Source organism: Spermophilus citellus (assembly GCF_964194105.1).
Source record: "Spermophilus citellus genome assembly, chromosome: 7".
Classification (NCBI taxonomy): Eukaryota; Metazoa; Chordata; class Mammalia; order Rodentia; family Sciuridae; genus Spermophilus; species Spermophilus citellus.
The window spans coordinates 158,568,650-158,587,556 of NC_138188.1; the positions used below are offsets into that span (position 1 = coordinate 158,568,650).

General features: G+C 41.8%; 1 long non-coding RNA gene across 2 annotated transcripts; it reads right to left on the reverse strand.

The window, feature by feature from the left end:
• Nucleotides 1-1,291: 1,291 nt before the first annotated feature.
• Nucleotides 1,292-17,316, reverse strand: LOC308652659. 2 transcript variants are annotated; one of them, XR_014022882.1, is made up of 3 exons: nucleotides 16,553-17,316; nucleotides 15,863-15,972; nucleotides 1,292-1,498 (listed from the first exon to the last, which is right to left on the reverse strand). It is a non-coding gene; the product is annotated as an uncharacterized lncRNA (long non-coding RNA). The 2 variants fall into 2 exon arrangements; XR_014022883.1 differs by lacking the exon at nucleotides 1,292-1,498 and adding an exon at nucleotides 10,496-14,257 and having other exon boundaries at nucleotides 16,553-17,308.
• Nucleotides 17,317-18,907: the final 1,591 nt, after the last annotated feature.

Here is an 18,907-nt window from a genome sequence, read left to right on the forward strand (position 1 = left end):
GAATCCTGTTATGGAGTTAAATAGATAACAAATATACAAAGTCATCTCAGGTAGTCAGAAGAGTTTTGAAGGAGAAGCAAAGAAAGCACTTAGATTAATAAAATTTTCAAGGGCTTAGCACAGTGCATGGCACAAAAACCCTTGAAAAGGGGGAACTAGTAATTAGTAAGATGAGGGTCTGGAAAGTGCAAAGGGAAAGTTTGATCCTATAAGAAAAAGTTTTGTTAGGTTAGGTCATAGCATTTTCTCAACACAGCCCAGACTGGAATGCAATTAAGTAGTGAAAAGACCAAGAGGAAATCAGATCATCTCAAAATCATTTTGAAACATAGCCGTGTTCCTGAAATCTTGACTTTAAGGGTAATGTGATTGTAGAGGAAAAGACAGTTTCACATTTGGCTTTCCCAGATTATCTGTATGAACAACCTTGAATTGGCCTTTCCTATTCAGTTTGAGTTTACAGTCAGAGCCCACCCTCCCCAACTCGGGGTATTTGAACTGACACGTTGGAAGAGCCCAGACAAGGTGATCCCTAGTGAAGAAGCTGTGTACTCCAGACTCCTCAGCTTAGGGTGAGCTTGGGGTGTTCTCATTCATTCTAACATTGCCTTAGCTGTGTGTTGTCTCTTCCTATTCCCCCTTTAACTCCTCACTAAAAAGAAAATATTTAGGGCTGGGGCTGTAGCTCAGTGCGCAGAGTGCTTGCGTAGCATGTGCAAGCACTGGGTTCAATCCTCAGCATCACATAAAAATAAACACATAAAATAAAGGCATTCTGTCCATCTACAATTACAAAAAAATTTTTTTTTAAATATTTAGCAAAGATGCAGAAGTTGAACACCAATAGTCAACTACAAACTCCTAATGAATCAATCATCAAATCAAAGTGGTCAAACCGTTAGCTACATTAAGAATGATTTTAGATATCCCTTGTGGGGGAAAAAAACATACTTTGATCTCATAGTATATAGAACATCAATTCCAAATGGATCATAGTCCTAAATATGAAAAATAAAATAATGCTGCTCTATAAGAATACAGTTTTCCTTCCCTTGGAATAGACAAAGATTTCTTAGAAAACAAAAAGCACTAGCTGTAAGAATAAAAAGCTGATAAGGTGGATTTTGCTACAGTTAAGAAGTTACCAAGGGCTGGGGCTGGAGCTCCGTGGCAGAGCACTTGCTTAGCATGTGTGAGGCGCTGAGTTTGATCCTTAGTACCACATAAAAATAAATAAATAAAGATATTGTGTCTATCTACAGTTAAAAAAAAAAAAAAAGAACTTACCAAGTTGCCACTGATTGTGAAAAAGCAAGCCATCGTGTGGAGGAAATGTCAATACATGCTTCCAAAGAAAAGAAGGCCAATGTCGTGAACAGGCACAGATTTTGAACTGGTGTTTCACAGATATCCAGTTGGCTTATACGTATTTTGATAGCCAAATTTGTTCACTATCCATCGTCAAGGAAATGTAAGTTAAAATCCTAAAATTTAACACCTAGAAAGAAACAGTTGTCTTGAAGTTACCTGGTACTGGTAAGGTGGTTTATCTGCTTCTCATGGAGTTGTTCATCTCTTAAGATGTGTGTGAAGGTCTGGGGTGCTGGAGTCAGCTCAGACCAGGCTCCAGAACAAGGGCCAGTTGTTAAATTTTTAGGAATTTTGTGAACCAGTGGTCAAACACAGCTACTATTAAACCGTGAACAATACAAACAAGCAATTACTTCGTGATTACTATAGTTTGTTATGTTTTGGTGCTATTGTTACCTCATCTGTAGAAAGCTTTTAATCAACCATAGTGAGAGTAGTTAAACCCCAGAAATTGGCATATGCTAAACATCGGAGCCTGGCCTGCCTGGAGAATCTGATGAAGCCTGGAATTTTGTCTCTTGGAGAAACAGCTCCTCTATAATGCTGCGTGTGTCCTTTGGCCTTTCCCTTCACATTTGAATTGATGATTAGGAGACGCACAGACCATTCTGAGATGATTTCTGCAGGATGAGCTCCTCATGGCTCTGGCCAGGGCCTCGCCCCTGCTCTTCTGGAAGTACACTGCTAACCAGGTCTGTCTGGCTCAGGGACCAAGACCTGAAATCTTGTGAGACAGCCCTTCACAGTTGCCTGGGAGCCACCATTCCTGGCCCTCTGCCACACCCAACCAAGGTAGACACCCTACCTGCCTCTGGCACCACTGCCTCAGGAGTGGTGCAACTCCCCTAGGCAACTCAGAGTATGTTTCAGGAGTGTGAATAGGAAGACTCCAAGCTGGAGGGGACTCATCTAACCTCCCTGGGAGGGAGGCAGGAAGGGTGGGCTTGAAATCCATCAGTCCCTGGACCTTGCCAAGAGAGCCTCCAAACAGTGCAGTTGGTGTGAATGACCAGGCTTCTGTGGTAGGGCACTTCAAAGAGAAACTTGCTCCTTTCAACATGCTTTTTTTGTGTCAAACAGAGGTGTCATTGTTTTCAGCAAATACCTTGCAACTCAATAAATAAATACCATTCTGTTTTCTAACATTTCCCCCTCCGTTTTTCAGAAGTTATGTATGAAGGTATTTTGCTTAATTCCTTCAGTCCTGTATTTCAGCTTCTATTTATTTGGTGTGATAGAAAGGTCTTAATTTAGATCTCCCTGCCACCACTTCCAAGAAATCTGCCACCAGCTTCAGCTTCGTGTCCTGAAGTGCCACCCCATTCCAGCGGGGTGAGCCAACAGCTTCTGAAAAAAGAAAGCAACTGAACAGATGGACATTGTGCTCCAGACGCTGGCTGCTGCCGAAGCGCCAGCAGGACTCCGGTTTTCACTGAGGTCCTGTTGGAAGCCACATTGCTTTTGCTGTCAGATTCAAAACTACCTCAACCTCTAAACTGCCAGACCTTTGAAAGCTGGGGCATAGATGGCACTTGCTGCTGCTCCTTCCTTGGGACAAATCCTGAGCACATCCTGGGCCTTCCTGCACTGCCTGTGGATATCTCCCCATTCCTCCTCACCCCAGCCATGTACCTCTCTGGGTAGAGGTCCTGGTGTCCTTGACCTCATCCTCGCCCCTTCTCGCTCTCTTCCCAGGGGCCACAGAGCATCCCAGCTCTTCTCCATAGGAGCAAGCCAAACAGCCCGGGTCATTGTGATGGACTGATAAACACGTGCACGTGTTCTTCCTCATTCACTCTGGGCAGGCAGTGTTGTAGGTGCCAGAAAAACAACAGGGAACAGAAGAGAAGGAAGGCTGCCATGTCCATCAGGGAGGCTGAAGTCAAGCATGAGAGTGAAATGACCAAGAGATCCAGAGAAAAGGAGCCAGCAAGGGATGTGGGAGTGCATATACAGTGGGGGAGAGGTCACAACTTCAGACAGGCCAGGGAAAGTAACCACGAGGTGCAGCCTAGAGGAGGGGAGGGAGTGACAGAAGAGGGGTGCTGGGTGGGTGGGTAGTGGGGAGCAAGAGCAAAGCCTGCTGGTACTGCAGGAACCACAACTCTTTGAGTTATGGATTGTGTACAGGTGGGGGGTTCCCAGAGGGTGGATAGGGGTACTTGGGGTGGGGACAGCAACTTGCTGGTCAGCCCTCTTTAAACATTAGTTCTGCTTACAGCCTTAGACCCCAGGGACTTGGTCTGGGAGTCGGGCAAAGGGCATTTCTAATGCAGTATCATTGTGTTACAGCAGCGCCTAACTGGGTCACTGCTCTCACCTCTGTCTCCTCAGTGGCTAGTAATCCTGGGCCTGCACTTGGCCACCTGTCCAGGGCAGCAGCCCCCTCACTTCACATCTTCATACCTTGTCTTACCATAGCCCCAGCGAGTCCCCAGCCTGTAGCAGCCAACTCGCCTTCCTTTGCTACTGTAGACCAAGACACCTTGACTCTCCTTTCATCCTGCCACATGCCACTGTGTGGCCTTCAGAAGCTATTCAACATCTAATTTTCCCCTTTCACAATGGAGATTAAATGAATGCTCCTTGTTTGTAGTTGTTCAGTTAACATTTTCCAAAAAACCCAAATAAGAGCCACACACCACAAAACTGTGGTGGCCTCCAAATCTGGTCCCCCCCCCCAATCCCCACCTGACTTTCCTCATACCCCCAGCCCAGACTCTACACCTGTCTCCCAACATGATTTTACTAACAGCCATTTCAGGCTCCTGCACTGTTTACAAACGTCATGGCACTTTTTCCCTCCAAGTAGCCTATGAAATAGATACTGTTTTTACCCCCATTTAAGATGCAGAAATAAACCTAAATGCTACATAACTTCCCTTAGGTCATATAATTGGAAATGTCTGAGTCAGGATTTGCACCTACCATGAGTAAACTCCTTGCTCAAGATATTATCTGCAGGCTGCTGCTTCCCCTTTAGCCCAAATCTTCTTGTCCTCCAAGGTACAGCTTGGGTTTTCCTGCTGCAACAAAACCTCAGCTCATGTAGGCAGCAGCATCCTCAGAACCCAATTCACTGCTGATTGCACCCACACCACAGCTGCTGTGGATACGGCTCCTTCATGCTGCTTCCAGAGGCCATACTGTGGTGGCTGATGGATGCTGAAAACAACACTTGCCCACCTGGTTCACTGCTGTCTATTCTAGTTAGGCCAGCTGTTTGCTGTTAGTTTTTCCTGAAGTTTTGGTTGCCTCTTTTTTCTGCCTTTGCTGTCTTTCTTTGCACCCCTTTTCTCCTAGAACTGCCTTTATTGCTATCCTGAACAGGACCAGATACTTCCTTAAATTCATGCTTTTCTCTCACTTGGGTTACAGCCCTGTATCACTGGAGTACATATTTCAGGGGCTCCAGGAAATACCAACCTTAAGACACAGCGATCAAAACAAGGAGCCCACTGAAATGTGTCAAGTCTCTCTACATCTTGGCTATTCTAGTGGTATATAATGATATGCAATTGGGTTTCTAGTTTGTGTTTAAGAACTAATGATATTGTGCATTTTTATTGTGTTTATTTGCAATCCATATATCTTTGTGGAAAAGTGTTTAAATCTTTGACTCATCTTAAAAATTGAGTTTCTTTCTTATAATTGAGTTGTAATAATACTTTGTTTTAGATACAAGTTACTTGTTGGATGTATGTTTTGCAACTTTTCTTCAAGTCTGTGGCATAGCATAGGTTTTCATTTTATTAACAGTATTTTAATAGTCTTGAAGTGTTTAACTGATATGATTGTACATTTTTAATGGAGTACAGTATGATATTTTGATACATATATACATCATATAATGATCAAATCAGGGCAATTAGCATATATACTACCTTAAGCATTTAGGAACATTCAAAATCCGCTCTTCTAGCTCTTATGAAACATATAATAAATTATTGTTTTTCAAACTATATTTTAGTTGTAGATAGACACAATACCTTTATTTAATTTCTTTTTTTATTTTATTTTTTAGTTGTAGTTGGACACTTTTATTTCACTTGTTTGTTTTTTTTTTAAGGGAGAGAGAGAGAGAGAAAGAATTTTAATATTTATTTTTTAGTTTTCAGCGGACACAACATCTTTGTATGTGGTGCTGAGGATCGAACCCATGCAGCACACATGCCAGGCAAGCACACTACCGCTTGAGCCACATCCCCAGCCCCTCACTTGTTTATTTTTATGTGGTGCTGGGGATCCAACCCAGGGTCTCGCACATGTGAGGCGAGGGCTCTACCGCTGAGCCACAACCCCAGCCCTATTTTCTTTTTATTTATTTATTTAGGTTCAGGGGTTGAACCCAGGGGCACTCAACCACTGAGCCACATTCCCAGTCCCCTTTATTTTGGTTGTATATGGACACAATGGCTTTATTTATTTATTTATTTTTATGTGGTGCTGAGGATTGAACCCAGTGCCTCGCATGTGCAAGACAGGCGCTTTACCATTTAGCTGTAGTCCTAGCACTCCCAGCCCTTTTAATTTTTTTTTTTTTTTTTTTTTTTTAGACACAGGGTCTCACTGAGTGGCTTAGTGCTTCACTTTTGCTGAGGCTAGCTTTTAACTCTTGATCCTCCTGCCTCAGCCTCCTGAGTTGGGATTACAGGCATGTGCCACTGCACTGGCCTTTTCTGCCATATTTTTAATTAATCATATGTCTTTCTAATTCCATATTACCCATTTACTAGTTGTTTTTAAAAATTTTGTAGTTCATTTAGGATTTATAATATTCACCATTAGCTATCTTCAAGTAATGTTGTAATAGCCTCCTTACAGCATAACAATCTTAGAACTATGTACTTCCATTTCCCATTTTCCATCTCCTGTTCTTTATGTTGCTGTCATCATATATTTTAATTCAGTAGATTTTATAAACCCTATAATACTTTGCAATTTTTTTATTTAAACAATTAACTTTTGTAACAACTTTATTGCAATATAACTTACATATTACATAATTCACTCATTTAAAGCATATAATTTAATGTTTTTTCACATGTTCACAGAGTTCTGCAGCAATCACAATTTTAGAATATTTTCATTACTTCAAAAAGAAACTTTTTGTCTTCTAACAGACACCCCACATCTTCTGCCTTCCTAGATGCTAGATCGCCACTAAGCTACTTGCTTTTGTGATTACCTGTTTTCTCATAGCATAATGCTTTCAGGGTTCATCCATGTTGTAGCATTACCAGTACTTCATTTCTTGTTATTACTGAATAATAGTTCATTGTATGGACAGGCCACACTTTCCTTATCCATTCATCAGTTGGATATTTTGTCTGTTCCTATTTTTTATTTTCATGAATAATACTGGGCTATTATATTTAAGTTTTGGGGTGAAGATAGGTTTTCATTTTTTTTTTTTTTGAGCACATAACTTGCAGTGGAATCACTGGGTCATGTGTCAGTTCTGTGTTTAATTTTTTAGACTGTTTTCCAAAGTAGCTGCACCACTTTGCATTCCCACCAGGAATTCATAGATTTCCATCTTCTCTGTGTCCTCATTAACACTTGCCATTATCCACCTTTTAACTTTTTTCCATCTTTACAGGTGTGAAGTGGTGTCTCGTTGTGTTTTTGATTTGCATTTCTCTGATAGTTGATGATATCATAATAATCTCTTAAAGGTATTTTTAAAATAGGAAAAAAACCCTCATATATTTATCAATATATGTTGCATTTCCAGTATTCTTTTTTCTTTATGTAGATGCTGATTTCCATCTGGTATTACTTTTCTTCTCTTTGAAGGACTTCTATTAACATTTTTTATGACTCACATTTGCTCATAATGGATTCTTTCAGCTGTTGAATGTATTTCTGGTGAGTGTAAGGTCCAGATTGACAGCTTGTCACTTTCCATATTCTTAATGTATTTGCTCCGCTGTCTTTGGGACCATGTTATTTCCAGTGCAAGTCTCCAGCCATTCTTGTCTGTCTTTGTCATGTGCTCTTTTGCTCTGACCACTGAAGATTTCTCCCCTTGCCAATGGTTTTGAGCAATTTGATTATGATGTGCATCAATGTAGTTTCTAGTGCTTAGTGTTCAATGGGTGTCTTGAATTTGTGGATTTGATTTTCATCCAATAAAATTCTCAGGCATGGTTTTTTTGTCCTTCCTTTCTTGTGGTGTCCAGTTACACAGGCACATCATGCTATTTGAGTCATCTTGCTGTTCAGTTATGATTTGTTCATATTTTTAGTTGCTTTTCTGTCTGTTTCATTTTGGACCATTTCCTTTGCTGTGTTTAGAATTCCCTGTTGCTGGACATAGTGGTGCTACTCAGGAGGCTGAGGTAAGAGGATTGCAAGTTTGAGGCCAGCTTCAGCAATTTAGACAATTAAAAAAGGGCTGGGGATGTAGCTCAGTGGTATAGCATTGCTGGGTTCAATCCCCACTTCCAGAAAAAAAAGAGAAGAAACTTCAAAATTTTTCTTCCTATAATACTGATCTTCTGTTAGTCTCACCAAAGGCATTTTCATCTCAGACATTAATTTTTAACTCTATAATTGGTCTTTCCAATATTCTATGTCGGTCCTTAATGTTCTTGACATTTCTTTACCTTCTTAAACATACAGAATATGGTTGTAATAACTTTTTTTTTTGGTCCTGGGAATTTATTCCAGGTTGCTGTACCACTGAGCTATTTTTATTTTTTACTTTGAAACAAGGGCTCACTGAGTTGTCAAGGCTTTTCTCAAACCTGTGAACCTCCTGCCTCAGCCTCCTGAGTCCCTCAGATTACAGGCATGTGCTACAATACCTGGCAGGTTATAATAACTTTTAATGTCCTTTCTACTGAGTCTATCATCTATGTTCTTGTATGTTTCTATTGATTTTTTCATCATTATTTCCCTGTTTTGCATGTCTGGTAATTTTTTTGTTGAATGCCAGATAATGAAACTTTGATAGTATATTTAGGGGAAATTATACTTTCACATGGCAGAGAAGGGGTGGGTTTAACTTAACCTTGCCTGATGCTCAAAGATCCAAGAAACCCTGCTGACACCTGGGTTGCATTCCATACAGCATATAACACGCCTCCCACTTAGAAAATAAGATCTCACAAACAAACAGTGAGTAAATGAATGCAATGTGTTTACGTTCTTACTTCAAAGACAAAGGAAAATACTTTTGTATTTTTTTTTAGACAATTAAAAAAGGGCTAGGGATGTAGCTCAGTGGTATAGCATTGCTGGGTTCAATCCCCACTTCCAGGAAAAAAAAAAAAAGAAACTTCAAAATTTTTCTTTAAAAACTTTTGCTGTTTTTATCTTAAATGCTCAAAGGATTCTAGATTGTGTTTAAGTTCTGCTATCAAACTCTCTTGCTTCTAACACTTTCCCCCCAGGCCACACTTTTAAAAAGGTAGGCATTTTCTGACTGAGGAAGTTTGTGCTTGTCAGGTCAGCCTGACCGCCCAGATGCGGGTCATTAAGCAGTCTAGAGCTGCTGCCCCGGTATCTGAGCCTGCTCCGTCTTGACAGGGCTGCCAGTGTGAGCCTTCATTTACGGTAAAGGGCTTCAGGGGGTGGAGGAGAGGAAAATGATTGTACACAATGGAATCTGCAGCTGGTCTCCAAGTTTCTGCTGCCTTGAACCAAGCCTTTTAGTATCTGCCAGCCTGCGGACATGGAGCACAACAGGGGCCTTGCCTCGCCTTTCCATCCTGAGGGAGCAGCCACAGACAGCTGGGAAAGGAGAGGAAGGATCCAGCCTAGGGAGCCGGCCCTGGTCCTTACTTTTCACTTGACTTCCTCTTTGCCCCACCTTAGCTCTGTTACTCCCTAGGATGTCAGGAGGGAGCTGTGCTGTGGCTGGTGGTGGGACCCACAGAGCAGCCCCAAAGTTTGTTAACTTGAAGACAGAGCCAGGTCCTCAGCCACATCCTGCCAGGACAATTCTGGCATGGAGACAGAGAGGAAGAGCTTGCAAACCACTTCCCTACCTACCAAAGTAGGTAGGACGAAGTGAGACCAGAGCTCAGATAACATAGACAAAACTCTGGAAACTCTTGGGGTGCCTCTTGCCAGTGATCACCACACTGATCCTAAAAATAGCCTATTCCAAGGAAGTGAGTAGAGGAGAAAGGGACTGCAGTTGTTTTTCAAGTCTTCTGCACATACAAGACTAGCTGTGTGACACCCACAGTTCTTGCCATCAAGTCCTGAGATCGTGTGTGGTGAAGTAGAGGAGGGTGGACAGACCATCGCTGACTGGCTCTGGGCTGATGGACCCCAGAAGCTGACAGCATCCATACACGGGACCTTAAAATGAATAGAAACCATTGACATCTCAATACTGGGGTCCTAGCCAACTAATGCTAGACTTATTCACTCCCCGTTTTTTACTGCTGCGTTTCCCCACAGCCTGCAATTCAGCGTGGGTTGGTGGGAAGACACTGAATACTGAAGGGAAGCCAACGTGAATCTAATATCTGGCTGATAGTTTCTATTTAATGAGTGTTAAGTTTGGATGTGAGGAGTCCTGCAGAAGCTCACGTGAGACAATGGGAGGGAGTTTGGAGGAGAAATGATTGGCTCATAATAGCCTTAACCTCATCAGTGAATTAATTAATCCCCAATGGGATTAACTGAGTGGTAACTGGAGGCAGGTGAAGTGTGGCTAGAGGAAGTTTATTGGGGGCGGGACCTTGGCTATATATTTTGTATCTGGAGAGTGGAGTCTCTCTCTCTGTTTTCTGATCATCATGTGAGCCACTTCCCTCTGCCACACCCTTCCACCATGATTTCCTGCCTCACCGTGAGCTCTGAGGAATAGAGCCTGCTCTCTGGACTAAGACCTCTGAAACTGTGAGCCCTCAAAAAGCCTCTCATCTAATGTTGTTCTGGTTGGGTCTTTTAGTCACAGTGGCCAAACAGCATCCCTTTGGGCCCGACATTGGGCTGAGTGCAGTATGTGGGTAATTCCTGGATCACCTAAGTGTAGGGCAAGTGTCTGAAATGGCACTCTTTTCTCATCAGGCCCTTGAAGTGTTCAGATGATGTCACCCAGCAGTCACAGTTTGCAGAGCCTCTGAGAGCTTGTGTGACTTCAGATCATCTGCAGGGTTTTTGACTGTGGCTACCCATGATAATCCCTGGGAGCATTTAAGTATCCTACAACCAGCTCACATTCCCAGATGGACTAGATCAGACTCTTTTCAGGATTAGATTCATGCTACCAAATGAATCATGGTCTCCCTCATTTGTAACCATATTTAGAGATTAGGTTTTTAACGAGGTAATTAAGTGTTACGATTTGGAGCTGGAATGTCCCTCAAAGGCTCTTGTGTGGAAGGCTTGGTTTCCAGTGCAGAAATGTTCAGAGGTGGGGTTTGGCGACGTGAGTGGATCTTGAGGACTCTGACCCCATCAATGAATGAATCCACTGGCAGGTCTATAATTGGATGGATTATTGGGAGGTGATGGAGACTGCTGTAGGAGTAGGTCACTGGGGGTGTGCCCTGGAAGGGTACATTTTATCCCTGGCACCTTCCTCACTCTCTCTCTGCTTCCTGGCCACCCTGAGGTGAGCAGCTCTGCTCTGCCATGCGCCCCCACCAGCCTCACCATGGGCTGAAACCCTGAGCCCATCATGAAATCTTTTCTCTTTTTAAGTTGTGTCAGCTGTTTTGTCACTGCAACAAAAAGCTAAGTAACACAGTAAGGTAAATGAGGACATAGCGTGGGACCTAATCCCATAGGACTGGTTTCCCTCTGAGAAGAGGAAGAGATACTAGAAGCCACATAGATACACAACCAGAAAGTGGCCAAAAGAGGGTAGGAATGCACCTGCTGACCCTTGCCTCCAACTGCCAGCCTCCAGAACTATAAGGAATGAGTTCTGTTCTTTAAGCTGCCCAGTCTATGGTGTTCTTTACGGCAGCCCTGCCAAAGTAACACAATCTGCCATCAGCACTTTTCCTTTTTCCAAATAACTCTGGCTATTCTAGGTCTTTTGCTTTTCCAAATACAAATTTAGAAGCAGGTTATCATTTTCTACATAAAGCTTACTGGAGGTTTTGGGATTGCATGGATCTATAGATCAATTTTGGAAAAACAGGCACCTTAACAATTTGGGTTATCCAGTTGATAAACACAATATTTAGATAATTTTAAATTTCTCTCATCAAAGTTGTAGTTTTCAAACTGGTCTTTTAAGTCTTTCATTAAATGTATTCCTAATTATTTTAAGTATTTATGTATTTTTTAAATTTTTTTTTAGACAGACACAATATCTTTATTTTATTTATTTTTATGTGGTACTGAGGATTGAACCCAGAGCCTCACAAGTGCTAGGTGAGTGCTCTACCACTGAACCACAACCCCAGCCCAGTATTTATATTTTGTTACTACTGGAAACACTGTTTTTAAACTAGTACGCAGAAATATAATTTTTGTGACCTTGTATCTTTAATCTTGATAAATTCTGTTTATTTTTAGAATCTTCTATGTGGACAGTCATGTGAACAAAAAGAAACTTTCTATTTCCCTTCCAATCTTTGTGTCTTCTGTTCTATTGACTTAACTTATTGAATAGGATCTCCAGTATAAAATGTTCTTGCCTGGTCCCCAGTTGTAGGGGAATACGTTTAGTCTTTCATCATTAAGTATGCTACCAGTAGGGCTGGGGCTGAGGCTCAATGGTAGATCACTCCTCTCCCATGTGTGAAGCCTTAGGTTCGCTCCTCAGCACTATATAAATAAAGGCATTGTGTCCATCTACAACTAAAAAAATATTTTAAAAAATGTTAGCTGGGGGGCTGGGGATGTGGCTCAAGCGGTAGCGCGCTCGCCTGGCATGCGTGCGGCCCGGGTTCGATCCTCCAGCACCACAGACACACAAAGATGTTGTGTCCGCCAATAACTAATAAGTAAATAAATAAATAAAAATATCACAGAAACCTGAGAAAAATGATCATTAAAAAAAAAATGTTAGCTGTAGGTAGATGCCTTTTTGCCCAGCTAAGAGTTTCTATAATGTTTCTACTTTGTGGAGTTTTTAGTTAGTTTGTTCTGAGATGGGGTCTCACTGTGTTGCCCAGGCTGGTCTCAAACTTTGGGCTCAAGGGATCCTTCCACCTTCAGCTTCCCAAGTGCTGGGATTACAGGTGCAAGCCACTGAGTTCAGCTGTAGAGGTTTTAAAAATCATTGGTGCTAAATTTTTTTCAGATTTTTAGTGATCAGCCAATTTTTATTTTGTTAATATGGTAAATCACATTGATTTTCTTGTTGTTTTTTCTTTTCCTTTGCTGTGCTGAGGATCAAAGAGCCTCTCAGAGGCTAAGAGCTCTACCACTGAGCTATACCCTCGACCCCTTGATGGATTTTCTTTTTTTATTTTTTCTTTTCCCCTCACTATTGGGGTGCTATACCACTCATCTATATCCCCAGCCCTTTTTATTTTTTATTTTCACATAGGGTCTTGCTAAATTACCCAAGCTGGCCTCAAACTTGTGATCCTCCTGCCTTAGCCCCTGCAGTAGCTGGGATTGCAAATGTTCCACCATGCCTGTGATTTTCCTTGTTAGAATGTCATCATCAGGATGTGGTGTCATGGATTTTGGGCCTTATAAAATTAGTTGCAGTGTCCCCTTCACCTCTGGTTTCTGAAATAATTTACATTACTTCATTAGATGTTTCAGACTTTAGATTTTTTATGAGACAGTTTTTCAATGAATTTAATATATAGGATTATTTCAATTTTTCATTTCTTTTTGAGTCAGTTATGACAATTTATCAGAGAATGTTTAGTTCATTTAAATTGTTGAATTTGTTGAAATCAGATGTTTGCTCATTATCCTTTTAGTATCTCTAGGTATTTAACCTCAGGTGTTTCTCATTCTACTATTCATTATTTGTATTCAGTCTTTTTTCTTCCTACAATTGCCAATTTATCAATTTTACTAATCTTTTCAAGGAACAAAGTTGTAACTTTGTTAACTTTTTCTAATATTGTTCTTCTTTTTTTAGTTTCTTGGATCATTGATTTTTAAACTCATGTTTTTTACATTATATTCACATAAAATTGCACATTTCCCTTTGAAGAATGCCTTAGCTTCAACTTACACATTTTGATATTTTGTGTTTTCCTTTTCATTCAGTTAAAAATATTTTCTGACTCAAAAAGAAATGAACAATTGAAATAATCCTATATATTAAGTTAAAGGAGGCTCTCTATTCACAGGCTCCCCGGCACAGTCCTCACAGAGGTTGCCGGAGGGAGGATCAAGTGGATAAGGGGTCTTGGGCATGTGCCTCAGGTCTGGCAGCATGGGCTTTGGGGCTGACTGCTGGGCAGGGATAAGCCACAGATGTCCCCTGCTTGTCTACACACGAGAGGTAAGGGCTGCGTTTGTCTCCTATAGCTGCTGTAGCAGACCACCACACTTAGTGCCTTAAAACGGCAGGAATGTTCTTTCTTACATTTCTGGAGACCTGAAGTCATTCATTGTCACCAGGTTGAAATCGAGGTGTCTGCAGGGCCAGGATCCCTCAGGAAGTTCCCAGAGGGAGTCCATCCGATGCTCACTTGTTACATTTTCTGGTGGTTGCTACCAATCCTTGACTGTATGGTGGCCGTCTTGCTCTGGTTTTCAAGGTGAGTCTGTCAAGTCTCTCTGCTCCACCTGCGCCTTTTCCCCTGGGTGTGCCGCTTCTCCCTCTGCCTCCATCTCAGGAGGTTATGTGTGATTGTGTCAGGGACTGCCCTGAATCCTCAGCTTGTGGTCTGGAACTTCATCATAGCTGCAAAGACTCTTCTTTCAAATCGGGTAATATTCATAAATTCCAGGGGTTAGCACCTGATGTCTTTGGAGTTGTTATTCAGCCTTCCTGCAGAGGTCAGTGAGATAAGGCCAAGGAGGAGGATGTTCAACAGGACATAATCCCGAGACCCATACCCTCAGGGGCCTGATGAGACTCACCTGGGGCAAGGAAGTCTAGGGGCCCTGCCAACTAGTAGAGGGTCCTGGGAAGGGGGGAGGATTTTTCTTAGGAGGCCTCATTCTTTGTGGTTTCACCAGTGGGATTCAAAACCTTGTCCAAGAGGGAAGCAACTTTGGAGCAAACTCAGAGTCCCCAAGGAATTCAGGGCTGCAGAAGCACAGGTGTGAGGCAGGAGTTGTGAGAAAAAGCGGAGGAGGAAAAGGCAGCTCCAAGGTGTAACATTTCTCAGCATGGGTGGTGCCGCACCTCTGGCCCTGGGCTAGATGTTATGGAGCCATCCGAGGATGCTTTGGTTGAAGATGACCTGGGATCCAGAGTCCCACTAAGCTCAGCTAACATCAGAACCACTGTCCATCAATGTGAACTCATACATGATTTCAAGATTTTTCAAATAACTACTTAAGTAAAAATAGACAGGTAAAACAAATTTTAACAATATATTTCATTTAACCTAGTATATCTAAAATATTTTCTGAACTTATATACTTGAACTTAAATCAATGTAAAAATCATTAATGAGGTAGACTGTACTCTTTTTTGTCCCAGGTCTAGACCAACCAGAGCAGCCAGCCACATTTCACGTGATCAATAGCCATAGGTGGCTAGTGACCCATGGCTGCCATATTGGGCAGTATAAGTTGAGGCCCTCACTCCATCTTATGTACAAAACTGAGTATCTTAGGAGTTTTAATGTACTTGAAGGTACCAGGAATGCTGGTATCATGCAAGTAGAGGCTTGAGACTTGATTGTATTTCTGATTTTTCTGAACTTTACCAAGATCTGTTCACCTGTTCAAAGTGTTTGAGTCCCCAACACACAACACCCACCTGAATAAACTATGTTGGTCACGATGCACATGATAAAATTCTGTCTGTGGGCTCACACACTAAGTGTTTCACTATTGTGTTCTAGAAGCTTCTAGTGTACGTGCCTGCCAGAGAATCAACCTACTGAAGCACATGTTCCTTTATTTCTTCTTTATAGCATAGTGTAGTATTATGTCGATTTCTAAAATTTATGTGCGAAGGTGGCTTATATTATGCGTTAGCTTAATATTAGGTTATTATAGGAGGTAGTTAAATAAATGTTACTAAATTAATATTTGGCTATTGTTAACATGAAATGACAGTTATAAGTAGAAATATTAGAAATACTAGTTATAAAAATGCTGGGGGCAAGGGAAGGCTGTTGGAGGACATTTAGCAGAGGAAGGGATCTGGATTGAGGTTTTAAATCTCTTTATCTCTTTAAGAGACAACTGGTCTCTATTATAGGTATAGAGAAAAATAATTTGCTCTTTGATTACTTTTTCATGTCAAAGCCACATCAAACATTCTTAAAGTGTGGAAAACCTGAGATGCCTTCAGATTATTTTACAAGGCCTAGTCCTCCCAGCAAAGATCTCCCACCATGTAGGATGACTTTTTAAATGCCATTTTTTTCTTAATAAGTCAAATATTTATTTTTAAATATCAGATCTTTACTCTTACCCATTTGCAATTCAATTCCTGGTCTTGATCTAATTACATCTTCTGAGTTCCCTCTGTTGAAGATTTCCCTCTAAGTCCTTTAAAGTATGGTGGAGCCATTAATGATTTACCTAAAGACTCAAAGAATATTATAGTGTTATAATGAAATGATTTCTAGTTATACAACAATGTGCTTCATAGGAAACTATATTCTATGCTGCTTTTAATCTTTCTTTCTTTTTGGTACTAGGAATTGAACCAGGGTGATTTGCCTGCCACTGAGCTTCATCCCCATCCCCCACTTCTTTTTTCTTGTGAGACAGGGTCTTGCTAAATTCCTGAGGCTGGTCTCAAACTTGTAATTTTCTTGCCTTGGTCTTTTGAGCTGGGGTGACATGAGTGCACTGCTGAGCCTAGCACCTGCCTTCTTATCTTTCTCAATACCAGTACAAATAAAGAGAACCCCTTAGCTGGGAATTTATCTCAGTGGTAAGAACCCGCAGTAGTAAAGCATATGTGAGGCCCTAAGTTCAGTTGCCCTGCAAAACCAAACCAGACCTCATTAGTTGGAATTTAATAACTAGTAGGACAAAATGAAATTTACTTTTAGGATATTACAAATATAAATTCAGAAGTTTGAAGGCCCTTTAGCTAAGTTTCTTCCCCCCCACCCTTCCTGTAACTTTCTGTTTTGTTTACAGTCTCTCTCACCTTCAACTGAGAGGCCTGGGAATAGTAGCCCCCAGTCCTCAGCACAAGGCCTGCCCCATGGCAAATGACCAATAAATATTTGTTGATTCAATTGCTCTGTTTGTCCTCTTCCTCTCATGCTTTGAAGGAACTGTAATGTCCACTGTTTGCCCAGCACTTTTTATGGGCCACGCCCTGTGCCAGGTGTTTGAATCCTTCCATCAACTCTTCAAGGTAAGAGTTATCATCCACATTTTACAGATGAGATGATTTATCTTTCTGTTTTCCACAGAGGCAGCCCTGGTGACTTACATGCAATCACTAGCTAAAAATGGGTTGAGCTAATTTAGGATTTAACCTCATCTGTTTTTGAAAACAATGGCCAATTCCGCTGTGCTAACCACAGGTCGGTGACCTCAGTGGGTTCCTCCTGGCCCTGCTTCTCATTCTGACCCTGCAGCAAACATTTGTTGAGCACCTGTTCCATGAAAGGCCCAGAGCCAGGAAACACATGGAAGCCACCTGTGCCCTGCAACACGGAGTGGCCCAGGCTAGGATAACCTTGCTCCCCAGAGTCTGGCTCCGTAGCGGAGTGTGGTGTGACAGAGCTGCTCCGAGAGCATGGGCCTCCATGCCTGACCTCCAATACAGGGCTCCTCCAGCCCATTGCATATTGTAGTCTCCTGGGGAGCCTTGGGCTGTAGCCTCAGTGACTGCAATCCTTGGTCAGATTGCGTCCCCACACAGACCTTTAGAAGTCCCATCCCCCCAGGTTCTTCCAACATGCAGCCAGGGTTGAGAACTAGGGTACCTGGGTTGGGTTACGAGGGGCAGATGTTTGCCACTTAGACATGTGAATGAAACACACGCACATCAGGTCTGGAAGGAGCGTCCCTAAGAAGTGCTCCGGTCACCTCCATGCTGCAGCTGTCCCTGCCGTTTCTAGATCTGTTTCTTTTGACTGCTTTTTCTCCTGCTTATGGGTCACATTCTCCTGCTTCTTGGACTGTCTAGTGACCTTGACTGGATGCTGGATATTATGCTGTTGAGCGTCTGCATTTGTGGATTCCTTTAAGAGTATTGACTTCATTTTGGTTAACACTTAAATTGCTTGCAGATCAGCTTGATCCTTTCAAGAATTATTTTTAAGCTGTGTTGGGATGAGAAGAGCCTTTATTCTAGGGCTGCTTTAGCTGTACCACGTAGGTGTGACCCTTCTGGAATTTTTACTGATATCTCAGGTGGTCAGTGAAGTTGTTGCTATGCTTGGATGGAATTCATGTTTCTCCAGCACTGAGCCTGCTCTGGTGACTAGTCAGCTTACAGATATGTGGTATTCCTTCCCGGGTGAAGTTTCAGCCTACACACACAACACTAAGTTTTTAGCAATGGATTTCAGGGAACCCCTTTCAGATTTCTGGAGCTCTTTCTTGGTGTAGATTTCTCCTTTCCAATTTTCTGACTCCTCAACTCCAGCCATGTCAGTCTAACCTAACTCTCTGGCTCCTCAACTCAGCAAACTGATGTGCTCCTCTTGCTTCCCCTCTGTGAGCTGTGACCAGAACATGCATCCAGGCCAGCCTTCCAACGCTGCCCTCATTTGGTTCCCTTTTCTCAAGGACCCCAGCCCTGTACTGCCTGTTTCTACATGGGTGGTACCGGAAACTCCTGAGCACTATTTTAAATTTTGTATCTTTTTTATTTTCTGTAACTGCAAACTCCATGGGGCTATAAATGTTAATTTGTAAACAAGATCTGTAAGCTGACTAGTCACCAGAGCTAGCACGGTGCTGGAGACACATGAATTCCATCCATCCTAGGTGTGTTTAGGCTTTGAAAGTGTAGAAAACGTGCTTTTTTTTTTACGATATGTCTATTACACTTTTGCAAAATGGAAATAATAAATCATGGAAGCTGTCTCAAAAACTAGAAGCTTAATGGATAACAAAGAAAGCAAGGGAAAAGATGTGATTCCATTAATAGCTTAGGTAAAATAGGCATACAATTCATGAATGAACCTGTATTACTTAAAAATTAAAAAAAATATTTCATCAAGCAATGCATTCAAACAAAAAGGTTGAAGAATAGGTTGCAGGTCTTGATGCAGTAGTGCAGGGTTATAATCTATGTTATCTCAGAAGCTGAGGCAGGATTGTAAATTGGGGGCCAGCCTGGGCAACCTGGTACACCTGCCCCAAATTTCAAAAATAAAAATAAAAAGGGCTGAGGATGTAGCTCCGTAGTAGAGAACCCCTGGGTTTAATCCCCAGTTCCATCTTTTTAAAACTATCTAATATATACTTGGCGCTACCTCTTAATATTTCTTTAGTTTCAAAATATTAATGAAAATTCTGATATATTTATTATTTCATATGA